This window comes from Cricetulus griseus, chromosome 6 (assembly GCF_003668045.3).
Source record: "Cricetulus griseus strain 17A/GY chromosome 6, alternate assembly CriGri-PICRH-1.0, whole genome shotgun sequence".
NCBI lineage: Eukaryota > Metazoa > Chordata > Mammalia > Rodentia > Cricetidae > Cricetulus > Cricetulus griseus.
In genome coordinates, this window is record NC_048599.1 from 114,662,056 (window position 1) to 114,679,187 (window position 17,132).

Sequence of the window (17,132 nt, forward strand, 5' to 3'; positions counted from 1 at the left end):
AGCATTTGGGAGGCAGAGGCAGGAGGATCTCTGAGTTTGAGGCAGCCTGGTCTACACAGTAAGTTTCCAGACAGCCAAGCTAACTACATAAAGAGATTCTGTCTTAAACACTAAAAATAAATAACTAAATAAAATTATTTATTCTAAGATATAAAGCCATTTTAATAGTGACTGAAAAATACACCGAGTTATGTGCACCAATTCCCATATTGGTATATTATTACAAATATTATTACAAAAGCTTGCTCTAGCTACTAAAAAAGATTAACTTCCTCTTGCTGTGAATAATTTTATTCATCTGAGAATCCCAGGAAGCCCTTCAGAGCTCTCTACAATTAGTTCATGCTTTTGGTGGTATGTTATACACTCCCCAAAAGGTCTTTACAGACAGACACACACAGGCAGGCACACATACTCACAAACAGCATTAAATGTATTCACATCTATGTCATGTAAATAATCTTTAAATTTTCTTTTAGTCATCACCAGTTATTAAAATCCAAAAATTAAGTCTCCATCAGATGTTAAGTGCCACCTACCAAGTTACCTGTTAAATACAAGTCTCATTAGTAAAACAGTATACTACTGTGAATCACGGGAAGTGCGTGAGATGGTTTTTAACAGCATTAATCATGCAGGTAGAGCCCATCTACACCTAAGAGGAGAATCTCAAGAACCCTATCCAATTTCCACACCCTTCAAAAGTACATGAGCACTGAGTTTCTGCAAAGATTCTGAATTGATGGACAGCAGAAAGGTCTGTGGACATTGGGGAGGGTCTATGAAACCCATTCAGATAAGCCCTTCCACCAATTTAAGCCACAAATCAGCTGTCACAAAAGACAGAGGCTTACATGAAATCTGACTGCACTGTGGACTCCAGAATGGACACAAGATAGGAAGAGGAGTAGAAACACTGAGAAATTCTCCTTTCAAATAATCAGGCACAGAGAGCCCATCTAAGACAGAAGCACTATTAAGATGAAAAATGTTTCCCTAAATAAGATTTTGCTTCAGTTAGTAAAACGAAAAAGTAGTCTACTGCTGAGAAAGGTATAAGCAGCCTTTGAGATCCTTTTATGGTATAGGACCTTCAAAACAAACCAACCAAAACTGAGGTTGGGACCAGCAAGATAACACAGGCATGCCTCCAAGCCTAACTGACCCTTTAGACCCACATGGTCCAAGGAAGAGAATCAATTCCCACAAGCAATCCTTACTTCAGATTCAGTCTGTGGCTCACTTGCACCACACACCCAAAATAAGATGGTAAAACCAAACAAAAATTCCTAAGATTGATACAGTAATACTGAGAGAAACCACACAGCCCTCTAGGTAGAGATTTCTAAGGACAAAGCGGGGCAATCTACTACTGCAGTGGTTTTAGGCAAACAAGCAGTATTAAGGTTTAGACTCAACTACAAATTAAACCAATGCTATTACACTTCCACCCTGGCAGAAATAGAGCACACAAATACAAACTAGGATAATTAATATCACACCTACATAGAAGGCTGAAAATAATGATTACAAAACCCTCAAAATGTGGGCCAGTGAGAAGACTGACTTCAATCCCCAGAATCCACATAGTGAAAAGAAACAACTGGCTCCCACAAGATGTCCTGTTACACAAACACAAAATAAAAGTTGAAAAAAAGAAAAAGAAAACTAAATTCAAAATGTTATGCAAACACCAAAGTGCCAAAAACTCCAAAAAAGATGAAGACAACTTCACAGGTAGTATTTGACTTTTTGAGGAATGAAAGTAAAAAAAGTAAAAAAAAAAAAAAAATGCACAAAGAATTTTTAATAAAAGCCAGAAAAAATTACAAAGGGTGCAGTGCAAAGCACAGGATAGGAGCCAGGAAGAGCTCTGAAAGTAATAAAATGCAAAAAGCAGATTACTTCCAATTGTAAAAGCACTGGTGTCCTCTGATCAAATGTATGTACTTAGGACCTCTCCCTCCAATGCTTTTCTAGAGCTTTCAGAAACAAAATAGTATTCCAACAAAACTTTTATCTCTGTTTAGCATTAATAGGCTCATTTATAATTTCTACACTTTTTGTGATACTAAAAAGAATTTAAAAGTTAATTTCAGGCCAGGTGGTAGTGATGCAAGCCTTTAATCCCAGCACTCGGGAGGCAAGAGGCAGGCAGATCTCTGTGAGTTCGAGGCCAACCTGGTCTACAAAGCAAGTTCCAGGACAGCTACAGCTGGCTGTTCCAGAGAAACCCTGTTTTGAAAAACAACCATAAAAAGTTAATTTCACTGCCTTTGTGGAAGCCCAACCCCCACTTTTGGCAAGTTGGTGCTATAAAGTTTAGGAGTTACAATTCTGAAACAAGCCCAGTTAAAAACAACCCTTCCACCCCACCCCCCCAAAAAACTAACTAGGCAACCAGTTAGGCTACAGGAAAAGAATCTGGCTCCAAGACAATGTTAAGTGAGGACCCAAAGAGAAGAAATGAAATCAAGAGAAGGCAGATTTGATACACATTTCCAAAGAAGGAAAAAAAAAACTAATAACTTGAGGAAAAGGCAAGTAATTAGAATATTAATGGACTAAATGAATCTTAATGTTTTCCTTTTTTGAGATTGAGAGCAGGGAGCAAGAAAGTACAAGGTAAGATGGTTTCAAGGAATGGGGGCAGGACAGAAGCTCAGTAGTTAATTAAGAGTGCACACTATTCGTGTAGCAGACCCAAATTTGCTTCCCAGCATCCACACTGGGTGGCTCACAACTTTCTGTAACTCCAACTCCAGGGACTAATACCCTTTCTGGCTTACAAAGGCAATCGACAATGCACACAAATATACAGACACACCCAATACATGCAATAGGAGGAAGCTGTGGCAGCACCTACGAAATGGCTCTTTAGGTTAAAAGTATGTGCTGCCTAGCCTCATGATCTTGAGTTTGATTCCCAGAAATCACCTGGTGGAAGAGAAACTGACTTAAAAAGTTTTCTGACTTCTACAGGTGCCTACATATAGCACACAAAATAAGTAAAACGTAATTCTTTTTGTTTGTTTTTTGAGACAGGGTTTCTCTGTGGCTTTGGAGGCTGTCCTGGAACTAGCTCTTGTAGACCAGGCTGGTCTCGAACTCACAAAGATCTACCTGCGTCTGCCTCCTGAGTGCTTTGACTAAAGGCATGCGCCACCACCACCCAGTGTAAAATGTAATTCTTAATTGAATAAATAACAGCCGGATGTCATGGTGTATGCCTTTAATCCCAGCACTCAGGAGGCAGAGGCAGACAGATCTAAGTTCAAAGTCAGCCTGGTCTATGTAGTGAGTTCCAGAGAGATGTCTCAAACAAACAAACAAAAATAGCTAAGTAGTATGAAGTGACTAATGTTGTTAATGAAGTTCTGAACATAGTAGGACAATACTTTCCATCTGTACTATACCTTCTACTTGGTCAGACTTAGCACTATTCTTCCAACTTACCTTTAATAATAAAATATGGACTATAACTGAAGCTTTGAATGATAATACATGCCTACAGTGCCAGCACTCAGGCTGAGGCAGGAAGATTATGAATTCCAGTCTAGCACGGGCAACACAGCAGACATTCTATCAAAAACCAAAACAGAAGATAGGGAGAAGGCTCAGCAGTTGCTGCTTGAGGACTGGAATTCAGACACCCACATCATTGGAGGGTGGCTCACAAATGCCTTAACTCCAGCTCCAAAGAACCCAGCAACGTCTCCTGGTCTCTGTAGACATACACAAACGAACATACATGCACACACAATTTTTTTTCTAAGTAATAGAAAACACTTGAAGCAAGGAAGTTCTGTTAGGAGGACAATTTTGTTTGACATCTACCATAAGCTGTGTGTCAATATAAAACTTGGATTTTCACTTAACCAAGACTGAAAAGCTGTGAATTTACAATGCAGAGAAGTAATTGTACAACCCAGAAGCAGCTGTTTTTCTTTCTTTTTTACAGTACTGGGGCCTCACACATGCCAGGCAAGCACTGCACCATTGAAATAAGCCTTAAATTGTAATTTTTAAAATAATTTATTTTAGTCAAGCACAGGTGACACACACCTTCAATCCCAGCACTCAGGAGGCAGAGGCTGGCTGGCTTCTGAGTTCAAGGTTAAACAGGTCTACATAGTTAGGTCCATGCCAGTCAGAGCTATATAGTGAGACACTGCTCCCCAAAAAGAAAAACAAAAACCAAAAAACGTTGCTATTACTGTTTTTGAGACAGATGGCACTAAAATGTCTAGAGTGGCTTTGCAACTGTGATCTTCCTACCTCAGCCTCCATAGTTGGAGCTACAAGCTGTGTCACATTAAGCCTGGTCCTAAATTTTGAATCTGCTTCCTCTCCTATCACAACACTGCAGATCACTGTCTCATTAATTTAATAATCATTTCATTCAGGTATGTCAAGTCACAGAAGACACTAACCACAATACTAGACTAACAAAAGAAAAATCCAACCTATCCATATCAACAGATATTGTTTCCTATACCTAAATCTTTTCTTGTATTTTAATGCATTTGTTAGTACAAATGCATTTAACACATTTACTAGTAAAATTCATTTACTACTTTCTTCCAAAAAGACGCTGAAGTTTTGTAAGGAATAAACTGACAACTACCTGATTTTTAGTACAAGCCAACTTCAGACAATTTGCAGAAAAATGGTAAAATGTAAGCTTTAAGATCTCTATATGTGGTATGATTCTATATTTAGTCTCTAATGCTTAAGTTTTTTTTTACCTACAAAATGGTGATAATACTACTTTCCAAATTGTATTATGAGATTTGCTGACATAGCACATATTGAACCAATACTAGCTAGCTATTATGAAACAATAACACCAGGGTTAGAAATTTCACATAAATAACTCAGAAAGTCTGTTGGCTTTATTATTTGAAATTTGTCTTTATTATATAATAAAAAGACTGCAAGACTCAGGAGCAGGGCGGTGGTGGTGTACACCTTTAATCCCAGCACTTGGGAAGCAGAGACAGGCAGATCTCAGTGAGTTCAAAGCCAGCCTGGTCTACAAAGTGAGTTCCAGGGCAGCCGGGACTGTTACACAAAGAAAACCTGTCTTGATAAACCAAAAAAATTACTCAGGTTTATATACAAGCCATTCTCTGCAAAGAAACTTCTACAAGCCTAGTTACTTTAATAGTTTCTCTGAACTAAGAATGTTCACTTGGAGCTGGAGATGGCCCTTCAATGAGACTGCTTACTGCTCTTGACAGAGGACTGGGTTTGATTACACAGTACCGACATGGCAGTTCACAATAATCTGTACTAGTACTCCAGTTCCAGGGGTTCTGATGCCCCCTTTGACCTTGTTGGACTCCTACACACATGTGTATATACACATACACGCAAAATACATGAATAAATCTAAAAAAATTATCTCAGCCCAACTCCTGTTGGCTGTGAAGATTGCTCAATTGGGGGGTTAGGAATATAGCTCAAGTGGCAGGATACTTACCTAGCATGAAGAAATACATAAAGCTGGGTGTGGCTGAGGCTCCCTGCAATCCTAGTTTATAATCTCAGTATGCAGTAAAGGGATGAGTATCAGAAAGTCAAGGTCATCCTTCTATACTTAAGGCCACCTTGAGCTAGAAACCCTATATCCAAAAACAAATAAGGGAAGGGGAAACTGCTCAGTGGGTAAAGTATTTTCCTCTCAAGAAAGAAAGCCTGAGTTGGGATCTGTAACGCCCACATACAAAGCAGGTTATAGTAATGCACCTGTGTGCTGTGAAAGAAAGACAGGAAGAGCCCAGGGGCTCACCGCCGAACCAATCTACATCATGACCATTTATAGACTGAAGACCTTATCTCAAAAAACAAGGTGGAGGGTGACAGAGGAAGACGTTACAACACCAACTATTGATCTCTGGCTTCCACACACAAATGATGGGCTTCTGAGAACCCACATATGTATACACATACAACACATACAAACAAATAGCCGTTTACAGCCTTAGTATCTACACACAAAGTAAATATTAAAAAGTGTAGTGCTTATAAAGACTAAGATGAGGTCACAGTCATAAAAGAGAGATCACCTGGTGTGTAGGACTTAAATTTCCTATTGAATTCTTAAACATACAAAAAGTAGGGAAAATTAATTTCTACATACCAATCAATAATGTTAAAAAATTATCATTACTTGATTAAACTTATTTCTTTACCATTTCTTCTATTGTTTTAAGGCCAATTGCAATTGTGGCATTTTAAAGAATGTGTATTCTTAAAATGACCTAAATCTTCGGCAAATTATAAAACACGGCTACAAATTTCTCCTATGCCCTAGTATGAACTTATCTTGGCAATGCCATGTAGATGGTCTGGACAGGACATGGCCAACTTTAACTTTTCTATTCCTTGAATGTAGGTGTGCATTGCAAGTGATACTGTATTATTTGAAAAAGCCTTAAGTCTTGTAGTTTCCATTTTCATTCCTCAGATACTACCCTGAAACATCACACCATAAAAGATCACTCGGAATAACAAGATCCAAATATCAACCAACACCACTAAGAGGTAGGGAAGCTAAATGTGGTCAAAGGAGGTTAAGTCCTTTGACACACAACTTCTACAGCCTTTTAGAAAAGTCTCTCCTGATACTTAGCTAACAAAGACTTAAGGTATTCCTAATTATTTTTAAGGTTTTCTTAAATGTTTTCAAAAGGCAAAAATTTAACAGCAGCATCAAGAAGTATAACTGATTTTTCTATCAGCACAACAGCATTCAAAGATAGAATAAACCTATTCTCTTTGAAGTGCATTTGCTGTCACAATTCAATCTTCATTGAGCAACTAAACACCGTTTGAGTTTTGTGTAGAGTCAAAAATACAGGATTCCTAGCTTTTACAAGCCTATCCTCTTTTACAGCTATGGAAAAAAATGGGTGCAGAGTATAGGTGATTTTAAAACCAGATGTTCAAACTTATCTAGTCTAACCAGTAGTCACAGGAAATATATTTGAGAACAGGTAAAACCAGCTTTGACCACATTAAGTTCACGTCAGTGTAGAAAATTAAAATCAGACATCAACTCTCAGTCAACTCTTAATTTATAAAGCAATTTTATCATTTCTGCTCAGTACTTTTGGATTCACTCCCAGTAATTTTACTAATGATACAAATTTAACAAACAAACAAAAAAAGATAAATGAAATAACTCAAACAGAATTCTCCTTCCGTGATTCAACAACATTAGTAGTCACCTAATTTGGCTCATTGTTGATCTAATAGTTTAATAGCTCATTACTTATTACTTAATTTGTTATTTAAAAATGTGGCTTGATGCAAGCGTATACATTCTACTTAAGTATTTCCAGGTTTCTCACTGACACACATAGAAGAATCTGTCAACAGAGATAATGTGAAGATGAATTTTATTTGGATACAACAGTTCTCCATTCCACAGCACAGGGCACTAACTTTCTAAGATATGTCAAGCTCTAACCTCCTTTCATTTTACCTTTCAGCTATGGGAAGTGAATTGTCACCTGCTAAAATCACATAAGCAGCAGATCCTAGCCACCCTTCAGTTTAATTCAGGCATTTCTCCCTTTAAAATTTTCCTTGGGGGGGGGCACTGGCAGTATGACCAGGACCTATCCCAAGTACATGAACTGGCTTTTTGGAGCCCATTACCAATGGTGGGATACCTTGCCCAGCCTAACTGGGGGTGGTGGGGGGTGGGGGGTGGGTGCTTGTCCTCCCTCAACTTGGTATCCCAGACTTTGGTGACTCCCTTATCCCCTGAGGAGTAGATGGGAGTGGGATGGGGGGAGGCAAAAGAAGGGGGAGCTGGGGTTAGAATGTAAAAATAATAAAATTTCCAAGCCTAAACATACTATATGCCCCCACAATACTTCTGTATAGTATTTACAGTAAGGTACTAGCAGCAGTTGTTTACACATTGCTGTGATGACTAAACCATGAGTTGTAGAAGGAAGATATTGCGTCAAGCTCAATGCTGCAAAGGGAAACCCTAATCTAGTAACCAAACAATGCTTTATGCTCTCCATAAATTTTTCCATAGTAAGATTACCTTCTTAAAATATGTTAAAATGTAGACAACTCTTTTATCATATAGCAGATGAAGGAGGTGTGTGACATGGATATGGAATTGACTAAACGCTGTCGACAGAAATGCTACAAATGACTTATGTCCAAGGATTATCCAACACCTTCAGGTAGAACACAGAGGGAAAACTTTGAAGAAGTTATGTAGGAAAACAATCCTCCTTATTCCAGACGCTTGACCTGGGTTTGGGGTTATAGCTCACGCACAGAGTAAATGCTTTAGGATGTCTGAGACACTACACTGCATAAGAAACCTGACCCCATGAACTTAAAATAACTTAAGGTAATGGGGGAGGCACTAAATTCCAATATATGCATATATGAAACCATCAATGAATTAAGAAAAAAATCTATAGATATGGGGGGAAAGGGCAAAACTAGAGCTGTGTTGTGTTGTTGGATCTGGTGGCACATTCCAGCAACCTCAGAAGGCTTAGGCAAGAGTTAAGTTAGAGTTCAGTCTGGGTAGCATTGTAAGTTCAAGGCCAGCATGAAAGACAAGACCCCATGAAACAAAACAAACCCAAACATACATGAAGCTATGTGGACACAACTCACAAATCCAACTTTATGGGTTTTTTTTTTTTTTTTCTGATCAGAATACTTGGTTATAAACCTGTGGTAAATTTCATTTGCCTGCAGTCATTAAAAATTCACACTTGCAGGTATTAGAAGCAGTAGAGTGCCCGCTGACTGCTTCACACACTATCTCATTAAAAAAGCATCTCTCGAGTTAAGGAACTCAAATCAACTAGGAAATCTGAAGAGGTTCAATATCTATGGTCACAATGATGACCAGAACCTGCAATTGGCTTCACCACCACCGCACAACTGCTGCTTCACACTCACTGGGGCTTTAAGGGAAGCACTGACCCCGTTTCTCGTTACCCTGAGAAAAATACACAGAATATCTTTTTAGTAACACTCCTAACGTTTGATTTATACATCAGAAATTTACCGATAAGCTCATCTTCATTTACGTATCTTCATTCTGAACACAAAAGGAGTAGAAGGGAGTAAGAAACAGGGGCATTTTAAAACAATACACAGAGTACCTTAAAAACTACAAAATGGTGTACGACCCGAGGCCGGGTCTTACAAAATTTTTCTCACACTGGTCTTGAGGATGCGTTTATTACCCACACGGATCGCTGCACACACACCCCCTCCCAGCTAATATACTAACATCTACTTTTGTGGGACGGAAGGAGTGTTCATTGTAGTGGTTTCGATGTGTGTGTGTGTTTGTGTGTGTGTGTGTGTGTGTGTGTGTGTGTGTGTGTACGTGCGTGTGCGCGCGCGCGTGCGTTCTTCGTCTTCACTACGCAGTTTCTTCAAGATGAGAGAGCATTTTACTACTCACACCTTGCATGTCTAGAGTCGGTCATTTACACCTCTCGCTCGCCCCGGTTAGAAATCTCAAAGAGCCATCTTTGGCCACTCATGCCCGTGTCACGCCACTCACGGTGCGGGGCCACGCAGAGGCCTACCATCACCGACTCCGAGGGGCTGGGAAACTGGCCGAAATCCCAGGTGGGGTGGCCAAGCCCGAACCGGTTCCTCCCGCCGCCCGGCGCCCCAGGCCGCGGCGGAGCCCCGAGAGACACGCACCGTCCGCCCTCCCCGCTCCCAGGGTCCGGGGGGGGGGGCGCACTTCAGTGCTCCCCTCCCCACCGCCGCCCGCCGCCGCCGCCGCTCTTTACCCTCTGCCAGCTGGCACACCGCAGGGAGCGTCGGGCTCGCCGCAGCCACGCCGCCGACTCGTTCCTCGGTGTGCTCGGTCTCAGGCTAAAGCAACAGAGAAGTCGGCGACGAAGCACAATGGCGGCCGCCCCTCCGGATGCGGCGCAGAAGTGGCCGCCGCCGTTGGCAGCCCCGCCCTTCCTCCTCCCCCGCCCCTTGCGCGCTCTCGCCCGCTTCTCGCGAGAGCGTCTGCGTTGCGGGGGAGCCGGGAGCTGCGGGCGGGCTAGACGTGCCCCGCCGCGGGGTGGTGCTCTGACTGCGGCAGCCGTTGAGGTCCGCCTCGGGGGAAGCTGCCAGGCGCCACGGTAAGCGGCCGCAGCTGGTCGGCTGCGTGCGGGCGTGCGGGCGCCGGGAGCAGCGCGGGAGGCCGGGCGGGCTGGTCGCCGCCCGGAGTGCGAGGGGCACGGCGCTCGCCTCAGTCCCGCTCCCGCTCCCGCGCCCGCGCCCGCCGCGGGCCCCTGCAGGCCCGCCGCTCCGGGTCCCGCCCGGCTGGTTGCGTGGGTGGATTTTGTTTCTTTGCGCTTGGCAAGTGGCGCAGTGACTGTTCTTCACCGAATCGCGTCAAACACTGCCTTCTCCCACCTCCCCCTCGAGCTTCCCCTGGCGCGTCCCTGCCCACCTTGTAGGATTTGACAGCTCTCCCTCCACCCTCAGCCTTCTGATTGATTCCTACACCCTTCCTTCTGGTAGTTTCCTTGGAGTAGATAAGTTTTAGTGACGGGGTATATTTTTACGGCCACTTTCTGTCTTAAAAATTATGCTATTAAGCTGTGAGAGCGCAGCCACAGGTTTTGCAGCAGACGTGCACTTATTTAGAAAGAGCGAGGAAATCTGTGACGTAGTCTGGGGAATCTGAGAGGAAACTTTCAAAGCCGCTGTCAGTGTGGTAAGCTGAGATGTAAGGGAGTACTAACATAAACAAAGGACTGTGGGAAAGCCCCAGATTAGGGGCAGTTTGAATGATGTACCAAGCACAAGTTCTTTAACGGTAAGTTCTTGCTGAAACTTGGAAGCATAGTCAAGACACTTGCTTTTATTTAGGTTTGTTGTTGTGGTGGTTGTTTTAAATAATCCCTTGGATCCAATTAATTCCACTAAGTGAAACGCCATACATGTATATCCATATATTTGGATGTGTCATTTCATCTGAACAAAGTTGAATATCAGTCAGTAATCATCTCTGTTTCATTGCTCTCCACTCATCACTGTAATAAATTTTAGCTAGTACAAACTTCCGGTTTTTTTGTTTTAATTTTGTTAAAGTTGACACCCAGGCATCAGCCTTTTAGGGTGTTGAAATGTAGACAAAGTATCTGGTAGGGTATATAATTAAGTCCAGATTACTTTTGAGGAGATTAATTTGTCCATTTGAGAAAATTAATTGTTCCATTCTGTTTGATTGGACGTATAACACCCTTAAGAATCAGAACTCTTGGGTTCAAATCTCAGCCCTGTCTCTTAGTACCTCTGTCTACAGCAATTGTTTAGCCTTGCTAAGCATTCCTTAATCCAGGCTTCTTCCTGTTGATTACAGTTAGCCCTGATCCACAAGCCTGCCTAAACTTTATGGTGTTGTTGAAGGGATTAAATGAGGTGATATATCAGTTCCTAGGACATAGCAAGCATTCCGAAATTGCTCACAGTTATGTTGCATGTCTAAACCACCATTTTTTTTTTCTTTCTGGAACTTAACAAAGTTGTGTAGGTTCCTTAAACACCTCTTTGAGTTTGTTTTGTGTTAAATGGAGTGACTATGCCATTTTCCTGAGCTGTAGTAGTCAAACCTGGTAGTGGAAACCTCTCCACAGAAGCCCTAAATCTGGCAAGGACGGTGCTGGTCCTGACAGATTATGGCTGCATCTCCTCCTAGTACTGAGGATTTTATTATGAGAGGTGAGTGTGGTACCAGATGCCAGTTTCACAAAGCTGCCAGATGTTAACTGTTTAAGAATTTTTAGTTATATTTATTTATTTATATGTTTAGTGTGTGTGTGGGGGGGTGCTTGTCCCCAGAGTATATGTGAGGTCAGAGAGCAGCTTGTGGAGTTGGTTCTCTTCTACCATGTGAGTCCTGGGGATTAATCAGACTTGGCAGCAAGCATCTTTACCTATTGAGCCATCTCACAGCCTCCAGATTGCAACTTTTATTTAATGCTAGGCAATATCTAAAAACCACTGACATGTTTTCTTTGAGAATGGTTAGGGTGTGTGTGTGTGTGTGTGTGTGTGTGTGTGTGTGTCTGTGTGTGAGTGTGTGTGTGTGTGTGAGAGAGAGAGAGAGAGACTTACTCCCTGCTGTGAATTTTTAAGTAATTTATCATTGTCAACAAATAATTACTGAAATTTTGCTATGTTAAAGATACTGTATGTTTTACTTGGAATTATGGGTATAAATAGGTATACTAGTGTCTATATGTTCCCTAACAATAATCAGAGCAAACAATTTGAAATTTCAGAGCAAGCATCTGAAATCAGAATTCTTTGTTTTTTGGGGTTTTTGGTTTGGTTTGGTTTTTTGAGATAGGGTTTCTCTGTGTACCTTTGGAGCCTGTCCTGGCACTCACTCTGTAGACCAGGCTGGCCTCAAACTCACAGAGATCTGCCTACCTATTTCTCCCAAGTGCTGGGATTAAAGGCATGTGCCCCATGCACCCCCCCTCCCAAGTTATTTGGAAATGTCTTTTTTTCTTTTAAAGATTTATTTATTATGCATTTTCTGTTCTGCTTGTGTGTATACCTGAGCACCAGAAGAGGGCATCACATCTCATTATAGGTTGTTAAGAGTCACCACATGGTTGCTGGGAATTGAACTCAGGTCCTATGGAAAGGCAGCCAGTGCTTTTAACCTCTGAGCTCTAGCATAACTCTTCTGAACAAGCTAAACTCAGCCCCCTTTCATCTGTATAGTTCTCCTTCATGGCCCTTCTTTGATTATCTGTCCTTTATGACTGCATCTCCTTACTGAATTCAGGTGTCTTTGTTGACCTCTTGCCAACACTGTTCTCATTAGTTTCCATTTCTTAGCTTACTTCTTTCTCTATGGCAGAGTCTTAGTGGCTTTTCCTGACTTCATCCCTCTGCTTTATAAACTTGTCTGTCATCTAGCCATGGTCACACAGTCCTTTATTCTTAGGCTTAAGTGTTGTTATTGTTGTTTAATCCACTGGGTTACTTAGAATTAATTCTCTTTTGGGTATCACATTTCAAGTTACCTGTTCTCTTTTCATCATTATATGATGTAACCTTCTTAGAAGCTCCTCTATGTTGGCTTTTTGCAAATTGATCATTTTCAATTATAGATTATCTTAATCTTTTGAGAAACAGATGTCTCCACCATGAAACAAAATTTAGAGTACTTTTTGGGGATACCAGTTTCTTCAAATGAAAATCTTATTAATCCCTAGAAGGGAATCTGGGGTCATCAACTAACTTGACAATCTACTATTTAAATTTATAGGTAGTGCCTGGCATGGTGGTGCCCACCTGTAATCCCAGTACTGGAACTCAGGAATCGGAGGCAGGAGGATCACAAGTCCAAGGCCAGTCTGGTCTACAGAGTTCCAAGCCAGCCTGGGCTATGAGACTCTGATTCAAATAAACAAAACAAAAAAAAAATAATAAAAATAAACTTATAGGTAGGTCCCATTTTCTAAATTAAAGATCCTTATTTGCAATAAATATGTTATGAAAGTCCTGTGCTGTACATCTTTGAGAAAAAAGAATTCCTTTTGTGCCAAAATTGTAACCCTTGTATTTAATGATTTCATAAATTTTTCATTTTCCTTAACAATTATTGAAAACACGAAGAATTTAATAAATGATTATCTAAAGCATTCCTTTAATTGACTTCTGCTTTTTTGGCAGTAAAAAATTTAATTTCCAAAGGTAATAATTAAAAATATAAGAACATGTGAAAATAATGCCAAAACCTGCAACCCTGAGAAACTGCTCTCACATTTAAACTTTAGTATAGGTCTCATAATTAGAGACCATATTCACTCATAGTTATTCCAGACTATCTGTCCTGTCCTAGCAAGGATGATTTCCAGTTCCTGGTGCAGTTTCCATTACATGCACGACACACCTTTTACACTGTTGAAAGCCTAGAATGTGGGGCTGGAGAGATGGCTCCGTGGTTAAGAGAGCTTGGAGTGCTCAACATCCACATCCAATGTCGCACAACTGCCTGTAACTCCAGCTGCAGGGCATCTGACACCCTCCTCTGGCCTCCGTGGGCATTGTATTCACATGCACAAACCCTCATACTGATACACACACACTCACCTAATTAAAAATTTAAATCTTAAAAAAACTAAAATGTATTTAGTGAAAGCAGCTATGTTTTATTAATGATACAACTAGGGTTCAGGAAATCCAGGCTAAATCGCATCCACCAGCTGTTACTGTAAATACTTCTAATGGAACAGTCATGCCCATTAGTTTATGTATTGTCTATGTATTAGTCAAGGTTCTCCAGAGAAGCATGGGCAGTCGTACACCACACACTATCTGTCACTTACCAGGAGATTTACTTTAAGGGTTGGCTAATACAATTGTGGTGGCTGACAAGTTTAAAATTTATAAGGCAGGCTGGCACTTAGATTCAGGAGTCTTTGACAATCTGTAGGGAGAATTTCCTCATCCCTAGGAAACCTCACTTCTTCTGAGGCTGATTGGATGAAGCTCATGTACAGCGTTGAGAGTCATCTTCACTTAGAGTTAACAGGTCATAGATGTTAACCACAACTACAAAACTCCTCCACAGCATCTACCAGATAAGTGTTGAGTGTATACCTGGGTACTCAAGTCTTGTCAGCACAGTAAAGTAGGCATCACTTGGCCTTGATTATTTTCTTCCTCCAGAATCAGAATGAGATAGTATGACTGGGAAACACTAGAATGTTCATGTCTCATCCTGTATCCACTATTTTTCTTGTTGCAGTAACAAATATCTGACAGAAGTAAAAAGAAAAAAGAAGGGATAGTGCTGTTTTATGTCAATTCGACAAACACTAGGGTCATTTGGGAAGAGGAAACCTCAATCGATAAAATGTTGGCAAGCCTGGGGTGCATATTCTTTCATTTTTTTAAAATTTAGAAACAATCTTATTTTACATATCATTCCTAGTTCCCTCTCCCTCCCATGTTCCCCACAGACCCCCCCATTGCACCCCCATCCACTCCCTAGGGAGGGTGAGGCCTTCCATGGTTGATCATCAAAGTCTGCCACATCATTTGGGGTAGGGCCTAGGCCCTCCTCCGTGTATCTGGGCTGAGAAAGTATCCCTCCATGGGGAATAGGCTCCCAAAGTCCATTTGTGCACTAGGGATAAATTCTGGTTCCACTGTCAGAGGTCCCATAGACTGCCTAGGCCTCCTAACTGGGACCCACATTCAGAGGGCTTGGTTCGGTCCAATGCTGGTTGCCCAGCTTTACCACTGGGGTCCCTGTGCTCTCACTTGGTCAGGTCAGCTGTTTCTGTGGGTTTCTCAAGCACAGTTTTGACCCCTTTGCTCATCCCTCCTCCCTCTCTACAACTTTATTCCAGTACGGCTCAGTGCTTTGCTATAGATGTCTGCTTCTACTTCCATCAGCTACTAGATGAAGGCTCTAGGATGGCAGGGGTACATATTCTTGACTGATGATTGATGTAGGAAGGCCTGTCTCAGTGTAGGTGGTGCCACCTCTGGACTAGTGTCTTGGGTGCTGTGAGAAGGCAAGAATACCAAGCCAGTACACAGTGTTCCTCCATGACCTCTGCATCAGTTTCAACCTCTGACCATGACTTCCTCAGTGATGGAGTGTAATGAGGAACTATAAGCTAAAGTCCTTTCCCAAGTTCCTCTTAGTCATGGTGTTTTATCACAGAAGTAGAAGCCCTAAGATGGTATAATTTGTGTCACAATTTGGGATGTTACTCCATCATGGCCAGGAAGACATTATGGTGGGGCAGGGAAATGATGATAGCTCCCTTCAGAGTGTGTCCTCAACCTCTGCTAAACTCTCTGGAAATACCTTTACAGGCATGCCCAGAGGTTGGTCTCCTAGGTGATTCAAAATGCCATCAAACTACATGAAGACTAACTACCACAGGTTTACAGAAAATCTGCGAACTTCTGGAGTGAATCATAAAACCAGATTAAACCAATTGCTGTTCATGTAATATAATCTAGACGTACACAGACACACACGTGTATGAGCACACATAACACACAGGTTTAGTTGTGATTATAAGAACTACACTTAATCTCCACTTCCTCTTTATATTCCAAGAGGCAAAAAGCAGAAATGGCTCCGGATAGATTCTGTGGGTACTCCCTCTGACAATTTGGTTGGATCCCCTTTCTTACATTTTTACAAGTATATATGTATGATTAGTTTTAATTATCAACTTGATAGCATCTAGAATCCCCTGGGATTGAGATCTCAGGAATTGTCTAGATTAGGTTGGCTTGTGGGCATGCCTGTGAAGAATTTTCTTAATTGGGCTAATATGGGTGGGAGACCCTTCCCCAAATGTGGGCAACACCATTTCCTGGGCTGGACTCTGGATTGGATGGAAAGAAGAGAGCTGGCTGAGCAGTAGCATGAGTGTATTGATTCCTTGCTGTCTGCCCTTGACTACTTCCTTTCCAGTTCTTGCTGCTGTGCCTTCTCTGAGAGCCAAAAGAACCTTCTATCTGTTAGGTTCTATTTGTTAAAGTATTTTGTCATGCTAGCCAGAAAATAAACTAAGACACTTATGTATATTTGTATACAGATGAATAATGCAAAATTTAAAGTATATAACAATTATGTGTTATATCCGGATTATTTTGATATAGTGCTTTTGCAGAGGTCTCTTTTTTCTTTCCTTCCTCATTCTACCTTCTGCTTTTCAATTTGCCACTCCTGCCTCTACTGCTTCACAAGCATCCTTTGCAGCCACACTGAGAAACTACTGTGTCCTTCCACTGTTCTCTGTGCATGTCCATGCAGTCATAAAGGAAGAGAGAGAGAATATGTGTATGTGTGCTCTGTATGTATGTATGTTTGTGGATAAAGGTAGAGTTTTTACTGTTTGGATAAAATGGTAAAATTAAACATGTATCTTAAGAAATTGGGAAACTGTATAGTGGGACAATATTGCCTAGCATATGAAAAGCCCTACGTCATTCCAGAGCACCATAAATTAATAAATACATAATACAATTAGTAGATGACATATTTAACTAGCATATCTAAATGACATGTAAAAATTTAATATAAATTTTACTTATATATCTTTTTCTAAGAATAGATTATC

At 41.2% G+C, this 17,132-nt stretch overlaps 1 protein-coding gene across 6 annotated transcripts in view; it reads right to left on the reverse strand.

Annotated features, from left to right (window-relative positions):
* Marchf7 (membrane associated ring-CH-type finger 7) overlaps positions 1–9,981 on the reverse strand; it is a 43,616-nt gene extending 33,635 nt beyond the window's left edge. For 3 of the 6 annotated variants that reach the window (XM_027420364.2, XM_027420361.2, XM_027420363.2), the window contains exon 1: positions 9,807–9,980. The gene's annotated coding sequence lies outside the window, so the exon portion shown is untranslated. Of the gene's footprint in view, positions 1–9,714; positions 9,734–9,806 lie in introns of those variants that run through there. The other 3 variants (XR_003486323.2, XR_003486322.2, XM_035446130.1) reach the window with 2 other exon arrangements.
* Between the last annotated feature and the right edge of the window lie 7,151 nt (positions 9,982–17,132).